General features: G+C 42.8%; 1 pseudogene; it reads right to left on the minus strand.

Annotated features, from left to right (window-relative positions):
* Positions 1–2,377: 2,377 nt before the first annotated feature.
* LOC101439793 (1-phosphatidylinositol 4,5-bisphosphate phosphodiesterase gamma-1-like) lies at positions 2,378–26,325 on the minus strand (annotated as a pseudogene).
* Positions 26,326–27,232: the final 907 nt, after the last annotated feature.

Genomic DNA, 27,232 nt, shown 5'->3' on the forward strand with positions numbered 1-27,232 from the left:
TTAATCTTGCTAAGTTCTCTGCAACTTTAAAACACAGATCACCTTTCCTCCAGTTTCCAATAATAGTTGCATCATTTGCTTCTAGGGCATCATAAAAAGTCTTGAGCAGCCTTATTGCTATCAACAGTTTCTTTAAATCACTGTAGGTCTTTTCTTCCAAGCATCTCACAATTCCTCTGAAAATACCCTGTGATTACTAGGCTAATGTGTCAACTTGGCCAGGTAATTATGCCCAGTTCTTCGTCAAGCAAGCACTGGGTTAACTGTAATACAAGGGCATTTATGGACTTTAGTCACCATTGACTTTAGTGCAGTGGTAAATCATAGATAGCTGATTATAATTACATCAATCCAGGAGATTGCTGTTAGCAATGAGTGACAATTTATCCAATCATCTGAATGCCTTCAAAGGGGAAGTGATTCCAGCACTGAGAGAGAATTTCCCAGCTCATCTTTGTTTAGCTGATGTCTCCCAGAACTCATCAAGAGCCTTCAATGGACTTTCATTGGACCCCCTGGTTGCAGCCTGCCTGTGGAACCTGGACTTGTGCATCCCCTCCATCACATGAGACTCTGATAAAATTGCATACTATTGACAGATATCTCTTGTTGATTCTGTTTCCCTAGAGAACCATGACTAATACATACCCCTTACCCATTTATAAAATTGTTTCAACATTTTGGTAATTGCAAAAGCACAACCCCACTCTCTGGTGCCAAATTTTGTATTAGTCAGCCAAAGGGATGCAGAAGCAAAGTACCAGAAATTGGTTGGTTTTCATAAAAGGTATTTATTTGGGGTAGGAGGTTACAGATACCAGGCCATAGAGCCTAAGTTACTACCCTCACCAGAGTCTATTCTCACATGTTGGAGCAAGATGGCTGTCAACATCTGCGAGGGTTCAGGCTTCCTGGGTTCCTCTGGGCTCAGGTCCTCTGTTTTCTCCACAAGGTCAGTGGTAGACTATCAGGTAAACGGTTCTGTCTCTCTCTCCCTGAGGTGTCTGCTGTGTCTAAGGAGCGGTCTCTAAGGAGCCATCTCCATTCCTCTCTGTTCTTCTCCTGGCTCCAGCTTAAGGCTTCAGCATCAAACTCCAACATCATAAACCCTCCAACTCTGTCCTTTGCTGCCGGCGGGTGGAGAGGAGCCGCTGGAGGCCTCTGCGACTTCTCTCGGTGGCTCCGAGGTATGGAGGGCGCGCGAGATTCAGGAAGAAATCGCGGAGACAGGCTGGTGGCACAAGTCTGGTTTATTGCAGAAGGGGATATGGTTTTATAGGGTTAGGGACTGCGTGGAGAGATTTGATAGGTGTGGGCGGGTACTGCTTTCTGATAGGTGATTGTAAGCGGTTGCTAGGCAGAGGGCTAGCTGAGAGGTTTGGAATAGGGGAGGGGAAAGGGGAAGTGAGAGCCGACCAGATGTTAGGCTAGGTGGGAGATAGTGGGAGGCGACCGTTATTGATATATCTTGCCCGGGTAGGCTGAGGGCGCTTCGCCCGTACCAGGCTGAGGGCATGGTCGCCCGTTCCAGCCACCCTGAACTGCGGCTTCAGGCTGTGCACACACCTGCTGCCGGGTCGGCTTAGTAACGTTGGTTCGCACCCCCACATCTCCCCCTCTGTTTTTAATAGCGGGTCAGAGCTCTCGGTGGGGGGGCTTGGAGGGGAATGTGGCAGGTGTGGGGCTTTCTGGGCTTCCGTGGCTGGCGAGGTTGTTGGCTGCACTGACAGGGTCTCGGCTCGGCAGTGTCGGTTGTGGGGAGTCACTGGTACCGGACCTGCGGGGCTAGACTGGTGACAGAGTTAATCTGGACTTTGACGAGCCGGACAACCTGTTTTATGATCCATGGCCCTAGGGCTAACAGGAGGATAAGGGTGAGGAGCGGGCCCAGGAAGGGGAGAAAGTAAGAAAGGATTCCATTGGGCAGTTGGGGAGTGGCTTGGAGCTAGGGAAGGGAGGGGTAGCCCCACTTCCCCTTCTCAGCTGGGGAAGAAGGCAGAAGCGCGCCATCTTGCAGAGGAGGGGAAGAAGAAGGGGGGAGTGCACCATCTTGCGAAGGGCATTGTGGGGGGGGAGAAGCCGCCGTGGGAGGCACGGCGCCCTGGAGGCAGGCCCGGATGGCGATGAGGGTGGGGATGAGGCCAGGGGGGGAACCGCTTGTGCTCGTGCTCCATAGCATTGGAGACGCGGTCGACGAGGATACGGTAGGTTTTGGGGTCCCAGAGGTGGCAGGTAGTCAGCCACGGGTTAAAAGGGAGTAGGAGGTCCCAGTAGGCCTGCAGCTGCCTCATGGAGACGCGACACTTGTGGGTGTCAAGAAGGCCAGCGAGCGCCCGCACCTGCGGGTCCTGGCGGGAGGAGAGACGGCCACCCATATCTACCAGAAGAGGGTGAGGGCCAACAGGGCGGTGAAGGCGAGACTGAAGAGCAGCAAAACGAGGGCAAGAAGACCCCGTTGAAGGCGAGTCCAGTTAGGAGGGGCGGTGTCTGCAAGGCAGACGGCACAGAATAGCACGATGAACACAAACACAACTAGGATGAAGTAGCGCGGGGCCGACGGGGGTAGGGAGAGCGGTGGGCTGCCAAGCTATGGAGCGAGGCGGCTGAAGTCCTTACCTGCTTCCAGGCGGTGGTGCTTGGCCCCACGCTGGGGCGGGGGAAAGGGCCGGGGGCCCTTACCTTCGGAGTGCCTCTGTGGTGGGGTTGCTCAGCCCCACGTTGGGCGCCAGTTGCCGGCGGGTGGAGAGGAGCCGCTGGAGGCCTCTGCGACTTCTCTCGGTGGCTCCGAGGTATGGAGGGCACGCGAGATTCAGGAAGAAATCGCGGAGACAGGCTGGTGGCACGAGTCTGGTTTATTGCGGAAGGGGATATGGTTTTATAGGGTTAGGGACTGCGTGGAGAGATTTGATAGGTGCGGGCGGGTACTGCTTTCTGATAGGTGATTGTAAGCGGTTGCTAGGCAGAGGGCTAGCTGAGAGGTTTGGAATAGGGGAGGGGAAAGGGGAAGTGAGAGCCGACCAGATGTTAGGCTAGGCGGGAGATAGTGGGAGGCGACCGTTATTGATATATCTTGCCCAGGTAGGCTGAGGGCGCTTCGCCTGTACCAGGCTGAGGGCGTGGCCACCCGTACCAGCCACCCTGAACTGCGGCTTCAGGCTGTGCACACACCTGCTGCCGGGCCGGCTTAGTAACGTTGGTTCACACCCCCACACTTTGCCATATCTTTTATCTGTGAGTCCCCACCCACCAAGGTGTGGAAACTCATCACCCTACTGATGTGGCCCAGTCAAAGTCCTAATCATAATTTAATCACACCCAGGTACAGAACAATTTTAAAACATAATACAATATCTATTTTTGGAATTCATAACTATATCAAACTGCTACACTCCCCAAATCAATCAACCTTAACACTTCTATTTGAAATTTATATTTTTCCAAGTTCTTTCTTAGCCTTCCTGACAAGGGGGTTTTCTCTTCACTCTTCCTCATTACAATTGCTCCATTATCCTAATCCTCCCCATCCCATTCACTTTCTCTTCCATCTTTCTATGCAGTTGAGCTCCCTGTAGCAATATAGCTCAGATACATAAGGGGTTCTCCAGTATACAGGACCCATCTTCCTTAAAAGACAAGTGGGATTATGTTATTGGCTGTAGGGGGTAGGATAATTTATCATGCCTCATGTTTCCATAAAGGACTTTTCCTTAATTTGCATTTTGTTTTTGTATTTTCACTTCATTCCCTGAGAAAGAAATGCATAGGAGCAACACGTCCAGCTTCTACTCCCTTGTCCAGTCTTCCCCATGGGAGAAGGAATAACTTTTCTTATTAGACAGCAGAAAAAGGAACAGAATAAGAATGTGTGGCAGCTATGTAGATGCAGTACTGGAAACTTGCTTCAAAAAGGACTTACCATTCATTCAGTTGCAAGGAGCAGTTAGTTAACAGCCTCCATCTTTTCAAGACCACATTCTTCTCAGGCATCCTCAACCAATGTCTGAGCATAGTATGTTTGCTAAGACCTCACCATTTCTGCCCAATGTGGGACTCCTCTAATAAGTAATCTTTGCTCTGGAGCTCCCCAATGGGTTGACTAAGATTTTGTCAGATCTGCATTGAGATTCCTGTCCAATTCTGCTCTCCCCATTTTCCTTTCATAGGTGTCAGGTCTGCATCATGGTCTGAAGACTTTCCCTGTTGAATTCTGCTTCGTTTATATTTCACAGGTTTTGTCCCTTCACTCTCACCCCAACAAAACTTTGCAGTTTGCTTCCCAGAAGAAGACCCAGTTAACACACAGTGTGGCTCAGCACATTTTCATTCTCTCTCTCTCTCATTCTCCCTCTCTCTCAGTAAATTGTCCAAAAGATTCGTACACTATCAGAAACCCCATGTAGCAGGTTTCCCAGGGAATGATTTCTCTCTGCTAGTAGTAGGCTGCATTCTTATGTGGGTAATTAGGGAGGGAAGTTTTCAGAAGGCACATTATCACTATATGTCTAGTTTCATTTTCAAAAGTCGTCTGAGAGTGACAAGATGTTATTTTTGTCTCTATCTGTTTGATTCCTGTGTCTTATATCTCAATATCCTTATACCTCAGCAGGGAAATATAAAGGGCAGGCTTATTTATCCCCTCAATCCCAACATGAACAGAAAAAGGCTTTCTTACATGTAATTTGAAATACTTGAATGATTTTCCAGAGGCCACTACTTCTGGTATCTTGTGATTAATCCATTTTTTAGTTCATCAAAGGCATGATCTTTAAAAATGATGAAATTTGGCAAAGTGACAGAGTTTGATTAATTAAAAAAAAAAATTACAATATTTACTTCCAGAGATGTACCTATTGCTTCCTTGAGGATCTGTGGATATAAAGATAGAATGCATGGACCATGAGCATGAGACTTTCCAAGAATGTTTGTTTGTGTGTGTGTGCATGTGCATGCATGTGTGAATGCTCAGTGGGGGAGTTTGTTGTTCTTTATAGGTTGTTCAGAAAGAGGCTCTTGCAGACAGGGTTATTTAGGGTGCTAGTCCTCCACAGTCCCTGTCTTTGGAAACTGCCCTGCACACATCTTCTGCTGAAGTGTTGGGCTAGACAGGCAAGTTTGTGCCATGCCATGCCCACCTTCACTCCCTGATTCCAGGCTCAGATTGTCTCAGGTGCTTACCTGCAGCAGTTACCTTTGGGGTTCCGTTTGTGAGCCCTCAGCTTGTCCAGGAGGTCATCTGCAATTTCTGTGGACAGTTCCTTGTTTCCATACTCACCAGAGGTTTCTTATCGCAAGCGCCTGTATTTCTCTGACTATGGAAGTCTGGGAATTTAATGCTCTGGAAATGACACTGAACCAGTGGAGGACAGGGGTTGATTGGTACACCTCCAATTTCCTCACTCTCTTGTAGGGACAGTTATGAAGCACGTCTCACATAGTCTCTCAGAGGTACCTTGGTAGGCTTGAGCACCCCCAGTAGTAACCCACTAACTAACACACCTTTTTTTGAATTTCCTCCTTTTCTGCTTCCTTTCCCCCTCTGTGCTTCTTGGAATCACCTCTCAAATAAACTGCTTACACCCAAACCCTTTTCTCAGGATCTGCTTTTGGGAGAACTCAAACTAAGACCCTAACCTGGTTCAATCACACTTTCTTCAGGAAATTGGAAGAATGAGTGCATTGGTGAGAAACAGAAAATCACAGACATGTGAAGTGCAACTGAGTCCCAGAAATGTTGGAGCATTAGGGTGAAGAGTCAGGAACTCCTACAGTATGTCTTCAAAGAGCCCTTGGGTATGGAATTCCTCTCTAATTCCAATTCTCATGAGACCCAGTCCCAGGTCCATGAGCTTGCCTGCTGCTAGTTTAAATGTGTTTCTCTGCCATGCAAGCTAAATAGACCTGACTCAACCAGAAGGCCAAATGAATTCAAACTTGCTCCCAAATTTTCTCTTCAGATCAGATTATTCTTATTTGCATTGGAGAAACTGAGGCAGCTAGAGGGTTCATCATTAATGACAGTCCTTTTTTAACCCAAACAATCTACGATGTGGAAGAAGCTTTGGTACAAACGGCAGTTCATTAATAACTCACTTTGAAGTTTGGAAGGCATATCTGGAAACATTTCTACAGAGAACAACTTCATTCATTTAATTTTGGATATTAGTTTCTGATCAGGCCCTAAAGAGGGTGGAGAGTCATAGTTGAAGGTCCATATGACTTTACCTTTCTTGGACAGCCCAGTGATCACTGATCAAGTATGAATATTTTTGCAAGGCTAAATTTTTTAAAACATCATTCCAGCTTAGTAATAGGAATGGCAGGTGATGGAGCAGAGGATGGTGTAGGTAGCATGTCAGGTGTCCATCAGTGTGAGATGTCTTCCCTTGAGGAAGCCAACCCTATTTGTTAAGGTCACTTCTACTGAGCTAATTACTTCAGCACAGGAGTGAGTAGAGCAGTTTGGGAAGCAGTGACAACAGCTCCAGGCCATGCTGTTAGAGCCAAAACATAGGAAAGCATGTTCCTTGGGATCAGTATTGTTTATTACATAAGTGAGCTCAAATAAATAAATTCAGGCATGCTGACCAAACATCTCTGCAGCCAATCAATAAAGGGCTCCTGTTATGTAGACCATGGTTTAATACAGCTCATTTGTTTTTAGATTTTGAGATACTGCTCTGTGAGTTCCCATAGAGAACTGAATATCTATACAGCATTAACTTCCTAGGAAAGAGACTCAGTAGGTCCCATTGAGGACTGCTGTATGACCACTGCAGACTGTAGGGTTTTGCAGAAGGAGGTTTGGAGAAACTACATAACCTGAGATCCCAGTTGTGTACCCCTTGTTTGGTGGGGCTGGATCACAAGGGCCAGCACTACAATGAATCATACCTAACTTTAGCTTATGCTAGGACTTTATGTAACATAATTCACTGAGGGATTTTGGGTACTTCCTTCCATACAAACTTTTTTTCTTCATACTATGCTGACTGTCCTGCTGAGAAACCTGGCAGAACCCACTTAACCAAGGGTCAAAGCTCTTATTACAAATAATGGACAAACCAGCATCACATGCCCACTGATGTGATGCTCTGAGAAGGAAACAAAGTTTTTAAGTAATATTTCTGCCGGAAGAATACATAAACCAAATCTAATTATGGGGAAACATCAGACAAACTCAGACTAAGAGACATTCTACATGTCAACTGGCCTATATTCTTCAAGAATATACATATCTTGAAAGAGATGAAAGGCAGAAAACTGTTCCATAATAAAACAGGCTACAGAACCATGACAACTTAATGCACTGCATGAACCTAGATTGGACCTAGGAGGAAAAAAAGAATTGTAAAAAATGACATAGTTGGGACAATTGGCAAAAATTGAATATGGACTGTATATTACATAGTAAATAGCATTATATTGATGTTAAATTTCCTGAATTTTATACATGTATCATGTAAGATAATTTTCTTGTTATATGTTGATGTTAGCTGCAGCCATCTTCAGCATCCTTGTGTGTGTGTGTGTGTTTGTATGTGTATACACACAAACAAATATAACACAAATGTGGCAAATATTGCTATATCAGAATAAAATGTAAAGGTTAGGGAATTATTTATACTATACCTGCAATTCTTCTGTAAGTTTGAAATTGTTTCTAAATAAAATTTTTAAAACAGCCAATTATTATATTATGTTATTAAAATATATAACATATATTTTATATGAGAAAGTTTTTTAAAAATAAACTTCTGCCATAGTAAAGTGGAAAGAGAATGGATCTGGGTGACCCAAAAACTGGCATTCCTAGACTCACCATTAAAGAGCTGAGTGTCACAGGAAAAAGTGACTAAATCACTCTAATACTCAGTTTTTATAAAATAAAAGGGCTGATCTAGCTAATATTTAGGATGACTTCTAGTTTCTGCACTTTGCATAACCTATCTTGGCACATCTTTACTCTAAGCATATTGTTATTAACTCTTGTTTTTAAAGTTCTTTATTGATTAATTTAAATATAGAGGCCTTCTTCCTGAGAGCAAAGCCACAAATCAGCAGCAATGACCCATTTCAATATACATGTCTGGAAAGGAAATTTAATGCAGTTTGGGAAAATATAGAATTGTACTAATAGGAAGTATAATTAATTCAGAGGCATTATTATAGAGTAATTACAGGTTTTTGATACAGGTTCATTTCATCTGAGTCATGAGAATACAACTGAGATACATAGACCATCAGCACATTTGACTCATTTTAATAGGGAAGACACAGTTTATAATTAGAATAAAGAAAGAAATGGACAAAGAATAGCAATGAATAGTTTCATCAGCAGATTATGACATTATCTGCTGGCAATATTAGTCTAACTCTTAGTGACTTAGTGACGCAATGAAAGCTGTCAGCTAGCTGCAAGAGTAATAAATCTGAGCAAAAAATGATTGTGAAATGTTCTTGGCTTAAATCCATAGTAACCATCCTGCTTATCTAAGAGAAATCCACATGGTAAATCGCTTCAGCAGGCATGAGCTTCCAAAAAACTCTACTTCTAAAGAGTAAAGTATTGTTTTCCTCTTAAGACCTACTTTCAGGTACTAAATTAAGTTTTGGATGGCCTAGGCTTTTTTCCTGTGTCTAAAAGGTCCAGCTCACAAATTTGTCATGCCTCCAGTTTAAGCTGGCACTGGTAGTCTTTTCTCAGATGAATTCCAAGACTCGTTCAGCTTGGTTAGTTAATTATAGTCATTATCATGAAAAATACTACCCTTTAGGTCACATTTGTTCCTTTTTTTGAATAAGAGAGTACGGCATGAATATGTAGCCAGGTCATTTTGTATTCAGCAACTAACTGCAGCTCTTACTACTTGGCTGTGACATTGGTAGAGGTCAACTGCAAAGCAATGGGCAGGCAGAAGAGAGTACCTGCATGGAATTACCACATTCATTTTATCTTCAACACAAATGCAATCAACTACATCCCCCCAACTCTGTCACCTTGGAAATATGAGTTGGTTTCTCTGTCCCTAAAAAGTTCTGTCTGTAGAATGGAGATATTTTATTTCTTGAAGGTCAATGTCTAAACTAACTTCTTAGGAGAACAAAGAGTTCCTCATTCGGAAGGAATTGTGAATCTTGAAATGTATAACCTTCCTTTTGCTCTTTCCCAAAATCTCAGTAAATTACAGGAAAAGGTTTTTTGTGTTGTTTTTGTTTTTAAAAAGATAGAAACCTGAAGGTATAAGGGCAATAGAATATGAGATAACAACAAGAAAATTTTGAAGCTGGAAAGAAGTAACTTATCTAAAAAAAAAAGGGAGGGGGTTTAAGAATTTTTGGTAACAGCTAACACTGGAAGTTGGGGTGATAAGTGGTACTGAAAGTAGGATGATTGGGTGAAATTCTATTTATGAAAGATTTAGAACCCAGGTCCCCTACCTCACTATGTGCAGCACTTGACTGTCCTGTCCACACTCCAGAAGCACCTGGAGGTTGGTCTTTGGAGAGGATAAAACAGAGGACTTCTGGACTGAGGAGCACCAGGTACACCTGATATCTGGAGTTCTATTTGAAAATGAGGATTGAGTGAATATTTATGTACTGAATTTGAGGTGCCACTTCTCCCAGTCCTCCTCTTCCATTCAACTCTGATAGCAATGGCACGCAATCTTGTACCCTCCAGGAAAGATATTGGATAATTCCTCCCTGTGGATTTCAAAATCAGAGGTTATCAAAAGGACTAGTCCAGTCACATCACCATGTTACCCACACTCAGTAAAATCTACCCACTCTCATAGTTTCCAGTCAGCCTTTTAACACTTCATTCTTAAGTATGAACAGACTACTAGAGAACAGTCTTCTGAGGAAAGCTTCTAACTTGAGAGACAAAAACCATAAATAGAATACAAAACAAACAAGCAAACCAAAAAGGGTATACTGAGAAACTGACTTTACAAGGAGAAGAAAGCTTCAAAAAGGAGAATTTCATTAATATCCCCAGAGAAAGAGAATACTCCCTCCATGAAATACGAAGGGAATGCTAGCAAGAGAAATATTCAGAGAACCAGTAAATGTTTTTTGGAGATTAAAATTATGATAGATGAATACAAAATTTTGAAGTATAAAATTGAAGAAATCTTCCAAAAAGTAGAGCAAGAAGACAAAGAGATAGCACAGAAAAGAACTGAAAGTTAAAGGATCAATGCTCAACATTCAATTAATAAGAATTACAAAAAACAGAACAAAGAAAACGGACAGGAAGAGATTATTAAAGAACGAATAAGAAATGTCCCATAATTTAAGGGCATGAGTTTTCAGATTAAAGAGCCTATCAAATACTCAGAAAAATGTATACAAATAGACCTACAACAAGGCATATGATCATTAACATTCAGAATGCTAGGGACAAAGAGATGATCTGACCTGTTTCCACAGAGAAGAAATTACTGTTTACATTCAAAAGATCAGAGTCAGAATGACTCTAGTCCTCTCAACAGCAGCCCAGTTGCTAGAAGGCAATACCTTTGAAATTCTAAGGGAAAAAAAATGATTTCCATGCTAGAATTAAATACTTTGACAAAATTATTAAGTGTGAGAGTAAAATGTAAATTTTTTAGTACAAGCGCAGCCTCAAAGCAATTTACTTCCCATGTGACCTTTCCTGGATCTTACAAGAGGATGAGCTTCATCAGAATGGTGGAATAAACCAAATAAAAGGGAGCTAAGGAAGCTAGGGAACAGTGGATCCAACTAAAGAGGTCACAGAAATTCACAGTCCAGCAGCCCAGGATGGTGGCAGCCAGAAACTTCAGAGACATTGAATATTTTAAAATGGAGAGAACACTTGATGTATTAAAAATGTTAAGAGGAGGGAAGGATATGTGGCCCAAGAAGTTGGGTGCCTGCCTACCACATGGAAGGTCCTGGGTTTGGTTCCCAGTGCCTCCCGGAGAAGATGAGTAAGACGGCAAGCTGACATAACAGGCTGGCGCCATGAGGTGGCACAATAGGATGACGCAACGAGATGACACAACAAAGAGACAGCGAGGAAACACAATGAGAGACACAATAAGCAGGGAGCAGAGGTGGCTCAAGTGATTTGGTACCTCCCTTCCACATGGGATGGTCCTGAAATCAGTTCCCAGTGCCTCCTAAAAAGAAGACAAACACACAACGAACAGGCACAGAGAGCAGACAGCCAGTGCAAAGCAATGGGGGGGGGGGGGGGGTGGAGGAAATAAATATAAATCTTTAAAAAAATGTTAAGAGGAAATTTAGACAACTGATGGAGAGTCGAGGGTTGAGTTGAATGGGACCTCACATATATATTTTTAATGTAATATTATTACAAAGTCAATAAAAAATTAAAAAATTAAAAAAAAAATAAGTACATAGAAAATTAAGCAAGCAAACATTGCAATCATTAACTCCAGGTAAAATTTTAAAAAACGTGCAAAAAAAGGAAAAATGATGACAGCATTGCATGTAACTTAGTTGTGCATAGTATTTACAAAGTAAATAAAAACACTTAATTTTGAAGCAACTCCAATTGTGCTATAACTCTAGGGATGACAAAGGAATAAGATGATGGGGTTGATGTGCCTGGCAGGGGCTGGGAGGGTCAAAGTGAGCTAGTGCCTCATCTTCTATAATGGAAAACAACAGATAAGGCTGAAAACTGAACACAGAGAAATATGTTGTTTAAAGATAATTAAACTAATCAGCTAAAAGAATGAAAAATGGTTGCCTTTGAGAGGTGGGAAATGGGAAAACGTTTCAATTCTTTAAACTCCTTGCAAAAATAGCTCTGATATAAATAAAAATTATAAGAAAGAGGGCATCAATAATAATAATAATTAAAACACATCAAGTATATTTAAATCTTCACCAGGGAAACAATTTATTGCTTTGAAAATTGGTAGATAAAGGGAAAGAATCAAGCATTTATCTTGCCTTTCCTATGCACACTGTACCTCAAGGTAGCCAAATGATTAGCATGGGAAATGTTCTATGTTTAGAAATATTCCAGCATTTAATGAAGACGAAGTGATGGCATTAGAATATTACAACTGTTGATCCCTAATGATATAATGGATCTATGCCAGGAGTTCTTATCCTTTTTTGTTCCACAGACCCCTTTGCCAGTCGGGTAAAAACCACGGACCCCTTACTAAATCCACACTATACTGTGCATTATTATTTAATAAATATATCATACCCGCACCAACACATCCCCACAAGAATAGTGTTTTTTGAATTTCAGTTCAAGCTCACAGACCCTTAGTTACGAACGTCTCCTCTAGGCAGTGATCATTAGCGTCTGCTAACTTCACAAACACCAAGACATCCAGACACTATGAGCCTCACACAACCCACCTATAAAGTACTCTTGCAAAAAATTCAAATTGAACAAATTAAGCTTCTAGAGAAATTTGAACAACTAGATATTAACGCAATATTGTTAGTTTTTAAGCATGTTAATTATATTGTAGTTATTTTTATAAGAGTTCTTATATTTTAGTGCAGTGGTTCTCAATCTCAAATGTACATCAGAATTGGCAGAAGGCTCAGGAAAACACAGATTGTTAGGTTCCAACACCAGAACATCAGATTCAGTAGACCTCCGGCAAATCCTGAGGATTTGCATTTTAACATGTTCCCAGGTAATGCTGAAGCTGTTAATATAGGGACCACAAACTGAGGACCAGTATTTAAGAGATACATTCTAAAATATTGGGAGCTTTATGTGGCTCAATGTTTGAGTGCTGGCTTCCCACATATGAGGAGGTCCAGGGTTCAGTCCCTGGCCTTATTACATGAAAAAAAAACAAAAAACAAAAAAAACAATTAAAACAAAAATTGTGCCTTTTTTTTAAAGATACATAGATCACAAAAAACGTTACATTAAGAAATAAAAGGGGTTCCCATATATCCCACACCCCACCTCCCAAAAATTGTGCTTTAAAAAATAATAATATATTTTTAAAATAAATAAAATATGTATAGGTGCAATTATATTTGGGATATGTTTCAAAATATTCTGGGAGGGGAAAGAGGGGAGTGAGTAGGGGGGTAATGCAGTAAAAGATTAACCATGAGTTGGTAATTGTGGAACCTGGAAGATTAAAACAGGAGGTGCACTGTATTTTTATCTATACCTTTGTATGTTGGACATTTTCTATAATAAAAGATTTTTTTAAAGTGTAGAAAGAAGAAAGGTCAGAAGACAATACTAATGAAATAAACTAGATAAAGCAAAATTGCAAGGATTTTCTGTGGGTGTTTTCAGATTTAAAAAAATACTATTAAAATTGATTCATGCTTTAAAACCACCGTTTGTCTGACAAATTATTTGAATGAATAAAAGAGACTCAAGCAAGGTTTCTAGACATATGGGAAAATGCAGAAATAAATTGCATTCTTATATTCTGGCAATAAAGAGTTAGGAAAGGTAATTTCCAAGAATTACCAATAAAAACAAAGTATTTTGGAAGGGGCAAATCTAACAAAAGAAATGCAAAACTTTTATGTAAAAAATTACAAAACTGTAACAAAGGACACTGAAGCAGTAAATTGAGAGACAAATAATACCAATGTATAAGAACCCTCAATATTTTAAAGATATCCACTCCACATATTAGTCAATAAATTTTATGCAACTTCAAGCAGTATCTCAACAGCACTTCATGGAACTTTACAAGCTGATTCTAAAATTAACATGTAAGAACGAAGGATCAAGAATAGCCAGGGTCCAGCGTGAAAAAGAAAGTGCAGCCTGCCCAGGAATGGCGCCGCCCACACTTCCTGTGCCGCTGACGACAACAGAAGCGGACAAAGGAACAAAAGCAGACAAAGAAACAAGACGCAGCAAATAGACACCAAGAACAGACAACCAGGGGAGGGGGGGAAATTAAATAAATAAATAAATCTTTAAAAAAAAAAAAAAAAAAAGAATAGCCAGGGTTATCTTGGAGAAAAATAACTGGATGGTTTGTTTTAACAGATATCAAGACTTATTAGAAAGCCATAATATTTAATGAGCAGGAATATTGGTTCAGATATAGATAAACAGACAAATGGAACTGAGTAGAACGTTCAGAATCAGGCCTAGATGTATATGGAAACTTGGAACATGATAGAGGTGGTATTGCAATTTATTAGGGAAAGGATGAACAATTCAAAAAATGCTGTGGGGCAGTTAATAATATGGAAAAAAATGAGTCTGTAATTCACAAGATATTAAAAAATTCAATTCCAGTGGATTGTGAAATCTAAATGTGTCTTATATAAGAATCCCTTTCCGACCCAAAGTCAAAAATCAATTCTCTTCTAGTTTCCATCTAAAAGTTTTAAAGATTTTTCACATTTAGATTTTTCAGTTAGTTTATTCATTCAACAACCATTTAAGAGCCCATGTGTCCCACGCACTGCTCAGTGTTGTGGGCATGTGGTTGGAAAACTGGGTGGGCACGGATTTTGGCTCACAGGGGTTTGCAGTCTGGTGACAAATTGGGATATGGTTGAGAAGATTCAAATGACTAATACGGTGCATGGTCTAACCTCTGTCAAGCCCTGTGGCCTGGCTGCCTGAGACCTGGCTGACTGGTGGGTATGCTGATGATGGCCTGGGTCGCTGCCTGGTACAGCATTATTTTTAGTGGGAAAATAACTAAAACAGCTCTTATATTTATCAATGTAAAATGGACATTTTTATTATGGTATAGTAAGATCATACAATTTAATACCATACAGCAATGCAAATTAATGAACTGGAGCTACATGTATCAACAGGAATAGATGCCCAAACATCTACATTTTCAAAGTCTCACCACTGATTACGTATATGAAGTATTCAGGGAGTTTTCATGAATTGCTAAAGCCACCAAGTTTTAAAAAGCCATCACTAGAACCTTATCAAACTAAATAATGAGAGTCAGTGTTCAATTATTGCTGGCAGAAAGATGATGACTCCTCCTTCAGACAACTTAGAGCAAAACTGCTTGCACCTTCTCTGCCGAAGGCTATTTCTATCGCTTGGCTTGAGCTATTTTAAGTGTCTGTCAGGTCTTGAGCAATTTCTATATATCTCTTTGGCAGCAAGCCCAACATCCAAATTAGCAACTGGATGTATGAATAACCAAGGAGGATAAGGTATCACTATGTGTACTTTAAGCTAGGCTCCACTTTCCAAAGGGAAGGTAAAACCCAACCTACTAACAATATTTATAGTTACTATTGTCTATAAAATTATAGAATTTTCATATTAAAGTCTCACTATAGGTTTTTGCTTTTAGAAGTCAGAGAGAATGTCAGTATAGTAAAAATGATTTAATTGTTTTTTGTAAGTTCTGCTGTGACATACACTTTGAGGAAACATTTTGCCAAGGAAGGGAAAAGGATATTTTGTTCCATATTGGTTTATGAAAAATAATTAAATAATAGATGACTAGCATGTTCACAGCTTTGTAAACATCAAGACACCATGTAAATGCACAAAAATATTATGAAAGAAAATATAAAAAAGGTTATATTTCTCTAGATGTTGGGATTATGGGATATATTTTAAATGTTTTCTACAATGAGCACACATTGCTTTTCTAAATGGAAAGATATTTATACTAAAATTTCAGGTTCATGATATATGTAAATTTTTAAAGAACACACATTCGACCCTAATTGCTGAGTTATTCATAGAAAGGCTAAATGAGTGACTATTAAATTATGAAACTTTATTGACATGTCTCAATGATTTTTGTTTAAATTTGTTAAGTGGTATATTCCACATCAGAAGTGATAGTCCTTCCTTTTCCAAAATCATCTCTTCAATGAAGTTATTTCTCCTCTCAACTGTGCTTTGTCTTATGTGAGGGCTATCCCTTAATCATTTACCTGAGCATTTATAACTAACTCTAGTGGTTCTCAGTCTTTGCTGCTTACTAGAATCACGTGGGAAGTTTTTTAAAAATTCCAATGCCCAGGCCATGCCCCTGACACCTTAAATCAAGAATTGTGTGGGTGGGATCCAGGCGTCAAGGGTTTGTAAATCTCTGCAGGTGATTCCAATGTGCAGTCAATGCTAAGAGCAAGTGAACTAGAGTCTATTGCTCAAAGTGTGATCTGCGAACCAGAGGCATCACCTAGGAACTTAATAGAATTGCAGATTCTTAAACCGCACTCCAAATGCTAAATCAGAACGTGCATTTTAACAAGAACCCCAGATGATTCACATGCATGTTAAAGGGCGAGAAACACTATTCTAAAGTGTTCAACTGAGTGGTTGAGGTTAATAAAAACAAAGTCATGAGTGTGATCCACGTTCCAACCAGTCGTTTGGCCATGCTTGGGGACATGTAGTCACTAGAATTTGTGTTGTTTAAAGTTTTCTGATTTTAGGGTCATGCATTTGGTAGATACGTGTTTGTAATGACCTTCCAAAGAAAATGGATGTTTCTGTTCCTTGTTAAGAGTTCCTAATTACCTCAGGCAATCATTCCATTAATGTTATTAATTCATCCAACACTATTTATAAATCTCATTACATGAGGCCTTTCATAATCAGATCCCACCTACTTCTCCAGACACTTTCCAACTGGACCACAAATTCTTTCTCACATCTCAGAGTCACATGGCGCAGTGCTGGAAATGGAGAAAGCCCTCAGAAATTGTCAGCTCTTATTATTATTCCTGCCTTTGAATGTGCATTTTCTCCCTTGCTGGAATGTCATTTTCCTCACCTTCCCCATCTGGAAAATGCAAACTTAGCATTCAAATCCTGACGTCTATGTATCCTCACCCTCAGGGTTCAGCTCAGGTATGGGATCCATTCTGTGTGCAGCCTTCTGTGATTGGATTTCACATGCCATGGGGGCTGCAGGCCCTCCTACTCTGTGTACCCCTCCAGGTGACATTGAACTCCTAGAGTTCCTAGGCCTTCCATAGATAAGTATACAATGAACCAACAAATGAAAGAAACAACCATCTACCCTCATGGAGATTTGTGAGGTACATGGCAGAGGTTTTTCTCAGGCAGAAACCACCAGAAAGCCTCTTATTTTGAAAATGATAATGCTATAACATGTATTTTTATGAGGCATTTGTTTTTTAAAGGATATATTTTTTAATGTATTCCTTAATGGCCTAACTATAGTCTCTTACTCCCTCTATATGGCTTCTAAGGAAAAGTTGATATTATGCAAATTGGATTTTATCTGTCCCTTATGCATTCATTCATTCATTCACTCATTCATTCGGCAGTAAATCATTAATAATATCTAATCTAAGGCATGATATGTTTTAAGTGCCCTCAGTAGGGCATAACAATATGAAGTTATCAGGTGTTAGCATGATTAAGAGATAATAGCATCATCATATCATAATGCTTTACAATAGGAGAAAACGCATATTTTGCAAATTAAGCAAAATATCCCACACCTGCCACAAAGATCTCTTTTTATGTTTTTTTGCGTGCCCTTGCCCCAACTCTGGTTGATTTCAACAGCCACACCAACGTCTGCAGCTCCTCTTCAGAAGGAGGGCTTCTCTCACCTATGGGATCTGCTTTGCAATGATTGTGGAGGTGGAAGTATAAACGCACAGCTCCCTTGCCTCAGGTTGGAACAACTCTGAGGTGTAACTCACCCTCCAGAGTTTCCTTCTGGGATAGATTGAGACTTGGCCTAACATAAAACCTTACTTGGCTTTTTCTCTTTTCGTTTCCTGTTTCTCCCACTCGCCTTACTGGTCACCCCTGGGAACACTTGCTTAATAAATCACCTGCACACAAATACTCTTCTCCGGCTCTGCATCTGGAGATCATGACTGAAAGAGCAAGCAGGTAACTGAGCCCAGAACTCCTAGGCAGAGGGATGCTGAACTAACCAATAGGAAGAGGGATCCTAGTCAACCAATAGGATAAAAGAGTTTTCAACAAATAGAATCCATTGCTTTAATTAATAGTCGGCCAATCAGCACCTCTCGTAATCAGCCAATCAGCATCTCCCAGTTAAGATATCCTGTCTACATAATATGCTAATCTGGTTTTCAAACCCTAACCAATGTCTTTGCTCAGAACCAGTGATTGCCTGATCAGAACATCGCAACTGGGGCTCCACCCCTAGGGCGGTCACACAGCTGGACTATATCAAGAGCATCTCTGAAGCTATGAGTGTGCATTCCATCTTCACCCAGGATGGAGAAACACTGAGCTGCATCAAGCTGCTGAGCCCAGTACCAATAGCGAACACCGAGCTGAGCTGCGAATGCCAAGTCAAGCAGCAAACACTGAGTTGAGGTGCAATGCTGATCTGTGCTCTTCCACCACTGCCTCAGCCAGGCTTGTGCCTTTGCCGGAACTTGAGCTGTGACACTGAAGGCATTTCCACTGGGTCCTCAAGCAGGCTTGTGCCTTCGCTAGGCTTATGCAGCAACACCAGGGGGCATATCCATCATCGCCCTGACCAAGTTTGAGTTTAATACTGAGCTTTGATTAAATAAAATTTGACTGTACTGAGGTCATCCGAACCAGAGAATAAAACTGGCGACAACATTTGGTGCCAAAAATCACATCGTTATGTGACCAAGACCAGCGCAGCTGATCCCGCAACTGAGAACACCGCAGGACCCCTGGACAGGCAAGTCCACTCCTTGTCCCCACATCCCAGGACCACCCCCATCCTGTTTTTTTGGAAGCGATGGGTCAGTGAGAAGAGTGTGCACCTCTCTACATTGTGACTTCCACTGGCCTAGGTCATTGGACTCCTAGCTCTTTGGAAAAGCATGTTTGGTTCTGGGCGGGGACACTCGTCTGGAAACCTCTGCTTGGCTGCCTAGGTTGTTGGCCTCCAAGGTAGTTGGCAGGATGGGACAAGAAAACTCTACCCCCTTGGTTCCCCTATCAGTTGCACTTTTGCACACTAGAAAGACTTTGTCTTATCTGACTTGAAACACTTGTGTAACATAGAATGGCCTCAATACAAACTAGAATTTAAGGGCAATGGCCAGATAATGGGACTTTGAATTATAATACCATTTTACAGCTCAATCTTTTTTGCTCCCAAGACCCCAAGAAAGGTACAGGGCCCTCCTAAGCAGAATATCCATGAACACCCTCCCCCAAGGGAAAGGGGCTCCCTCTCATGTTTGTCTGTTTAGTGTCAGTGTATGTTTTAATACCTCCAGGGGATTAAATTGACAAAAATTCTTAAAAGAGCTCCATTCGGATGGTTAAAAATTAAATAAGCACTTATATTGATAAAATATGGAAATCTTTGAAATGTCTAAGTTTTTAAAAAAGATTTATTTTTATTTATTTCTCTCCCCTTCTCCCCCCTGTCCCCGTTGTCTGCTCTCTTGTGTTCATTTGCTGTGTGTTCTTCTGTGTCCACCTGCATTCTCGGCAGCACCAGGAATCTGTCTCTCTTTTTGTCGCATCATGCTGTATCAGCTCTCTGTGAGTGCAGGGACTCTCCTGCGCAGGCTGCACTTTTTTCGCACGGGACGGCTCTCCTTGGAGGGCTCTCTCCTTGTGTGTGGGACACCCCTATATGGGGTCATCCCTGCGTGGCATGGCACTTCTTGTGCGTGGCAGCACTGCGTGTGGGCCAGCTCACCACATGGGTCAGGAGGCATGGGTTCGAACCCTGACCTCCTATATCATAGGCGGACACTCTATCAGTTGAGCCACATTCACTTCCCTGAAATGCCTAAATTGAGATGAATAGTTCATTCTTTTTTTCACAGAACAGAATGAGGGATATGAGACTTGAGTAAATATAGAAAGAAGTAAAAGGTTTGTGGGAGTGCTGACTAAAATTTGATAAGTGTTTTTTTCCTAAGATAAGATAGCTGGTTTTCATAAAATAAGAATGGAAGTATATAGGACAATATGTGGATGCATATGGAAAATTGTAGAACGTATTGCAGAAGGTAGCATCAAGTAAGGGAATGTGTTTTGTGAAGATGGAATTTGTCTTAAGATGAGGCAACTATTGTCTATGTGGTTATGGATAGCTATAAGAAATTTGTAGAAGCAATGATTAAACCGAAATATTTGATTGATTAATTCCAGTAAGTCATTATTAAACAGAAACTGAATTGATATTCTAATAACAGAAAGTAGCTTCATAACAGGAAAAACTGTCTGAAGCCACCTAAATCTGCATATTAAAGTGGTGGTAAAGGGGAAAAAACCTTAACTCCATTTGGAATCTTCAGTTTTCATAAAATAATGGAAAAAGTAGTTTCTCTGTACTGCTAAAGTAAAATACCTGTTAACATTTTCATGGTAAAGGTATAGAAGTAAAAAGCAAAGTACTAAAATGTTAAGTTCATTTGATATGTTACACCTTGCATTGGAAGGGTTTAACATGCTTAATCCAAGTCTCACCCCTAGCTCTTATTCCAAAACCTGTCCCATTCATGTCCTGGGGAGGACTGGCAAACATGCCATCCTGCCAGGGCTAAACATTTTCCCACCAGGAAGGAAACAGCAAAAAAGGTGGCTAGGATCCACTTCACCTTAACCCCTTCAAATACAGTCCGTGGGTAACCTTTCCTCACCCAGAACCTGGAAAGCATTTTCTGATGAAAACCTGCAAAATAAAGCCCATCAACTTTGGGAAGATGCAGCCTTTAAGACACCTGGCTTTTTCTATTTCTGTGGAACCCTATACCCTCAAAATTCTAATGAAGTTTTTTTCCAGAATCAACATTTTGCTAGCCATACAGGGGTTTCATCCAGCTTCATCCAGTGTGCCAGATTTGTCTTCCTCCAACCATGACAGAATAGCAGGAGGGTTTTACACTTTGCCAGGTGGGGCCTACTGCTCCTAACCAGGAGGAAGCAGTTACAGAAGAGTGACTGTTATCTTTCAGCATCGTTAATGAATGAAGGTGTAAACTCTCAGGGGGAGTTGAGGCAGCTAGATTAGGGAAGAAAGAGACAAATCAGCAACCTGGCAGAAAAACCACTGCCATTAAACATGTGGCCATGGTTACCCCACAAGACAGCTACTGCAAAGACCTTGAGAGAAGCCCCATCCAGCAGTTTGTGCACAGTGGAAACTTTCACAAGTTGCTAGCCGGAAGCTCTGTCTTCTGCAAGGTATTCATGGGGAATTTGTTGGTCAGATTCATCTGTGGTATATTTTACCAAGGTAGCTAGAACAGTAAAAAGGGCTTGGATTTTTGTCTAGGATTTGCTGTTGGAATACAGGCTCCAAGCTGTGAGACCAGGTCCTTGCTATAGTTCTTCAAAGACAGAATTTTGTAGCCTGTCTTCAGGCCTTTGGCTGGGAGTGTGGTCTGAGCCACGAAGTTCTGGTCACTAAACACATCTTTCTCATACACTGTGAAGCACAGAAGGGCAACTTAGGTTTACTGATCTGGAAGTGAAAGGTCTTGGCCAGCCACACGAGGTTCTCCATCTACTTTCTTTGGGGCTTGGAGGGTTTTTTTTTTTTTTGCATGTAGATGCAGGAGGCTGTCCAGGCTTTACATATGGATTGCTCTGAAGCAGAAGTGCAGGACCTTGTAGTGAAAGGTACCCATTTTCTGTCTAGTTTAACATGGAGGCAACACAGTCCTCAGTTGTAGCTTGATGAGGAGGAATACTAGAAATGAGGGGAGCCTCATTTCTAGATATCCTCGAATCCTACTAATAAGGTTGGAAAGCAGTCTCTCTGTCCAGATTGCCCAGTTCCAGCTTCATGTGTATTAATATCCAAAAGCAGCATCTCATTCAGCATGACCTGATGAAGTTTTGGTGAGAACTCTGTTGTCAACTCCAAACAAGCAACAGATGGCTGCTTAGCATGGGCAAAATCCTTGGCAGTACTGCAATGCAAACATTTTGCCATAAGAATGTAAACCAAATCTCTTGTTAAATTGTCTTTAATTTTCAGGATGACACCACTATAGAAGTGCGTGCTTCTCACTTATTGGACACTGTCCAGAATTGGCACTCTGATGTCATACCAGTGCCCACTGGGGAGAAAGAGTGCCTAGTTCACATGCACTGGCTTGTCTGCGTTCTGGAGGCTGAGGGCTACGGGTTGGCTGCTGTGGATCCACATGGGAAAGGCATCGCACCTGGAGGAGTCCAGCCACTGGCTCTTGGGGTTGATGCAGGAGAGCTGCAGCCAATTGTACTGGAGGAACTTCTTGCCCTTGGCCTTCTTCACATATTTCTCAGCCTTGGTTTCCAGGAAGGACGGTATGTCCCAATGGTGGGCACATTCTGGGCCAGTCTTCTCTTCTTTGAAGGGAATAGGTTGGCTAATAAGGAATCAATAGATCTGGAACCTGGCAGAAAAAACAGGGGTGTTGTGATCTCCAATTCCATTTCTTGCCTTTTGGGAGCTTTTGTGCCCGATATCAAGTGATCAAAACTTTTCCTTGTTCCAAGCAGTTTCTTGGTATTGGCCTGGAAGGGCTGTTCCATGTCTGGGCTCATGGATTTCCTTGCTTGGGGACTGGTTTGACCTGTGGTTGGAAGGGTGACTACAAGGTACCCTTCAGAACCTTTGGAATAGGACCACAGCTGATTATCTTTGAGTGTCCTATCGCTTGGGTCACCATGGTGAGTGGGATACGTATCCACAGGAATATTTTCCATTGAAATATCAGTAAGAAGCAGAGACTTTTCTATGCTTTAGGCTGCAGTGACTTTGAGCCTCCTCTGACACTGAGTAAGGCTGCTAGATGAGCCATACTCTGGGTATTCACCTGTTAATCAGAGTTAGCAATGTATGCAAAATTCTGACTCTTTTTGCAACAATAGCAGGTGAAGGATGCCAATACGCTTTTAAGCCAGTTCAGAGTTAGTTAGAGTTGAAATTGAATCCAACAAAATGATCCATTTGCTTGCAGTGCCATTCCAAAGAATACTGTATTTCCACAAATACTTTCTCAGGACTTTTGTCATTGAATATCTGAAGACTGTCCAAGATGTGCAGGTTTTGTTCAAGAAGTGCAGTACGTGCTGAGTGCAAGTTGACCTCATCGGGCTGCAGCAAAGCCACAGCTACCCAAGGGGTGTTCTGGTCAGGTTCCTGTGGTACCATACTTTGCTTTTATGAGCATTGATCAGAGGAACAGGCTCCAAAAGACGTATCTTAAACTCATTGCAGTGCAGGGGCACCTGCTGGTTGTCGGCGGGGAGTCGCGCCGCCGGCACGGATGTTGGTTTCGCCGCTGCCTCAGTGGCTGCTGGAAGCCTTCCTCGCACTGCTTTCGTGAGCCGTGGACTGTCGACACACCTCACCAGCTGTGCACCGGGGACTGCTGGCCGGGGCTGCTAGTCAGCGAAGGGGGACCGCGCTACAAACCCACGCAAGCCACTGGCCAGGAGAAGTAGACAGCTTTATTGGCAGAAGCGGGGGAGCCAGGGCGTGCGGCCTTATGCACGATCTGTAAGTGAGTCTGGGGAAGGGGTAGTGGACGGGAGTTATATAGGGTGAACGCGGAAACATTATCTGATTGGCTGGGACAGCAATATGTCTATATATGGTAACTATAGATTTACTAGACAAAATGGCGGAAGGAGATGAAATGGCGGCGCAGCGCATGCGCACTGTCCTCGCCCCGTAACTCAGCGCTTTGAAGACCATACCTGAGTTTACTCAAGGGCATGTGGGGGCTAGAGTTTACTCATAGTCCCGTGTCTTGTAGCGCAAGTCTCATGGCTTAGATGGCTGCACTGTCGGGCCTTCCCTCAGCTAGTAGTGTGTGTTGAGGTCAGAGAAGAATCAAACATGAGGTTGTCTGTTGGAAAGGACTTGGGAGTCCCGACATCTTGCCGGGAATGAATATGGTAGTGCCAGACTTTCCTATTCTGCCAGAAAGAGAGCGTGTAGTTACCCACAAACGTCTCACTCTCACAAATGAGGAAGGAGCTGGCCAGAGTGCCAATCTCAATGCATTACCTGGCGAGCAAGCACTTGGTGAGGTGCCACCCGTCCCATTCTGCCCAAGCTTGACATGGAACCACTTCTTGTTGGAGTGCAGCTCTATGCTGCCACTGGCCTCCTTGGGCTCTTATTTGTCCTCATTGCCCTGGGTGCTGCTGGTCTCCTCAGAGTAAGTAGGTCTTGCTGCTGGTCAGAACAAAGTAGTGGGGGTACCATTTGTGATTCACTGTACCAGCTGTGCATCCTTAGACACGCATGGCTTAATCTCTGAAACAAGTATATGCTACTGGCAGGACCAACCATGTAGAGGATGCCATTCTTTTTTTTTTTTTTTTATTGACTTTGTAATAATATTACATTAAAAATATATATGTGAGGTCCCATTCAACCCCACCCCCCCACCCCCCCTCTCCCCCCCCAACAACACTCGTTCCCATCATCATGACACATCCATTGGATTTGGTAAGTACATCTTTGGGCACCTCTGCACCTCATAGACAATGGTCCACATCATGGCCCATACTCTCCTCCATTCCATCCAGTGGGCCCTGTGAGGATCCACGATGTCTGGTGATCACCCCCGAGGCGCCATCCAGGGCAGCTCCACGTCCCAAATACGCCCCCACCTCTCATCTCTTCCTGCCCTTCCCCATACCCATCGTCCACCATGTCCACTTTTCCCAATCTAATGCCACCTCTTCTATGTGGACATTGGATTGGTTGTGTCCATTGCACCTCTATGTCAAGAGGAGGCTCAGATTCCACATGGATGCTGGCTGCCATCCTCCCATTTTCAGTTGTAATCACTCTAGGCTCCATGGTGTGGTGATTGTCCTTCTTCAACTCCATCTTAGCTGAGTGTGGTAAGTCCAATAAATCAGATTGTAGGTGCTGGAGTCTGTTGAGGCTCAGGACCTGGCTATCACATTATCAGTCCAGAGATTCAAATCCCCTAACTATATCTTAAACCCCAACGTTAACTGCACCTCCAGCAGATTAGTATGAAAGTCTTATGAAGGGAGATCCCATCTGAGTCCAGATTCATCACACATAAACACCATTTCCAGAGAGGGGCCATCTGCCCTGGTAGTAAACCCCATCGGCCATGACCATAACTCTCATGGGTCTCTTTAGCCTTCATAGGAACCAATATCTGGGGGTTGTATCTGCTTTATCTGTCTCTCTGACTCTGCTCAGTTGTGCATGAGGGCAATCCTTCTGCCAGCCTCCAGACTCTTTTTTAGAAACTCGTAGCCATATAAATTCATTTCTCCTTTCCATTTCCCCCTTACTTTAGGTCAAACAGCATTTTAAAGTCATGTTATTTTATGTAGACATGGATATTCTGCTGATCCGCATTGAACCTTCCATATAAGGTCCTTTTCCAGTTGCATCATCTGTTGGTATTTGATAGTGGTCCCTCGTTGCCAGGGAGGCTCATCCCCGGGTGTCATGTCCCACGCTGGAGGGAAGGCATTGCATTTACATGCTTAGTTTGGCTTCGAGACTGGCCACATTTGAGTAACATGAAGGCTGACAGGAGGAAATTCCCAGGCACAATGTTGCTCTAGGCCTTGTTCTTATTTTAGGTTTATCAGCTCACAAGCATAGTCATTAGCATCAGGGGCTCACTGTTGAACCCTCACTCCCTCCCGGTCCCCGCCGCTGTACCTGGGAGACTATCGCTGCTCCCCTAGGGACCACGACAGAGCACCACTGGCCAGGAACCCAGTACCCCCCCTGCTGGGTTTTTAATTGTTGCCACTATGAGTATATCCAATCATTACCATGAGGATGCCATTCTTGATGACATTGATGATGTTGTTCTCAAAGTACATCACCGAGGTGGGGACATCCTCATAAGTGCTGCCCTCAGCCAACATCTTGTGCTTGATGCAAATCTTCCTCTTGGGCTGGTTGGGGAGGGGAGCCTATTGGCGGCTATGTACACAGGCTTGGTGAGAAATGTGTCCCTGAGCACCTTCCTGAAATGCTGGGCCATGTTCCTCTGTTGGACAATGCTGCAGTGGTCCTTGATGGATAGGATGACTGGGCGCTCTAAGACCACAAAGGCATGCTCCTTGATGGCGTGCAGGACATCTGAGAACCTAATATTGGTAAGTGTGTGTCTGTGGTAAATGCCTGGCATTCTGTCCGGGCCATCCCAGCAGTCCAGCTCAGTGCAACAGTGGCCCATCTGCAGGCAGCGAGCATAGGCTTCCAGGGGGGACTCGTTGGAGAACTGGTCCCTGGTCAGAAGGGCTTCTGTGACTGTTTCTGCAGACGTCAAAGTGGAGATCTCTTGTGGAAGCCAGGAGAGAGTGACCTGTCCCAGTGACTGGAGTGGAGGGCAATGACAGCAGCTGACTTTGTTAGTGCCAAACAGCAAGTAAAATTTGGGTGGTAAGAACTCTGTCATACGGTGCCATCCCACGTCGGATGTTATTTTGGAGTGGGAGTTGGAGATGAGCATGTCTTTTCAATGATTTTGCACATCCTTCCAGTGACCGTGCTTGAAACCAATTTCTGGGGGCCGGGCTGCAGCAGTGTCTGCTGTTACCTCAGCGTTTATTGGTCCCAGGCCACCTGTTGCACTAGTTTTGATGAGGCTGTCTAGTACAGCATCAAGTGGGTCTGTGATCTGTCCAGGACTCCCCCACATTTTTGCTTGGATAGATGGGTACCTCTGCTTCTCATTTATGGTCATATATTTCAGACAGAGATGCTCCAACTCAATACTAGATTTGCTGAATCCAGAAATACACTCTTCCAAGGATTCCAGGGCCCTGATGCTGAAATTCTGAAGTTCCCCACTTTTCCTTGTAGGCCATCGAAGTTTTTAAGTTCATGTTCCAGAAAAAGTCTGCTTGATGTTGGAGATCCCTGACCTCCTTGCTGGATCTTTGTGTGAAGTGTTTTGTGTGTTTGTTCCTCTTTTGTATCTTTCTTTAAGTGCAGTTATGTTTTGCCTTTCTTGTTCCTGCCTATTCTTGCTGGGAGTGGCTTTTGGAGCCACTTTACACTCTTACCTATTTTCCCAGTGACTCCCCTTAAATCTCAGCTTCTACTCCAACCTGCCCTGGGGAAACTGGATTATGCTGCCAGACACTTTGTTCTACCCCTTGCTCCGAAGCCCCCTCCCTTTTAACTATGCCCCTGTACAGCAGGAAGTAGCCAGACTCAGAAACTGTGCCCCATCACCCCTAAGAGAAAAAGGGGGGGAATGAAGGAGAAAGCGGGTAACTGAGCCCTGGACTCCTAGGCAGAGGGATCCTGAACTAACCAATAGAAAGAGGGATCCTGAATCAACCAATAGGGTAAGAGAG

The sequence above is a fragment of the Dasypus novemcinctus genome, chromosome X (assembly GCF_030445035.2).
Source record: "Dasypus novemcinctus isolate mDasNov1 chromosome X, mDasNov1.1.hap2, whole genome shotgun sequence".
NCBI lineage: Eukaryota > Metazoa > Chordata > Mammalia > Cingulata > Dasypodidae > Dasypus > Dasypus novemcinctus.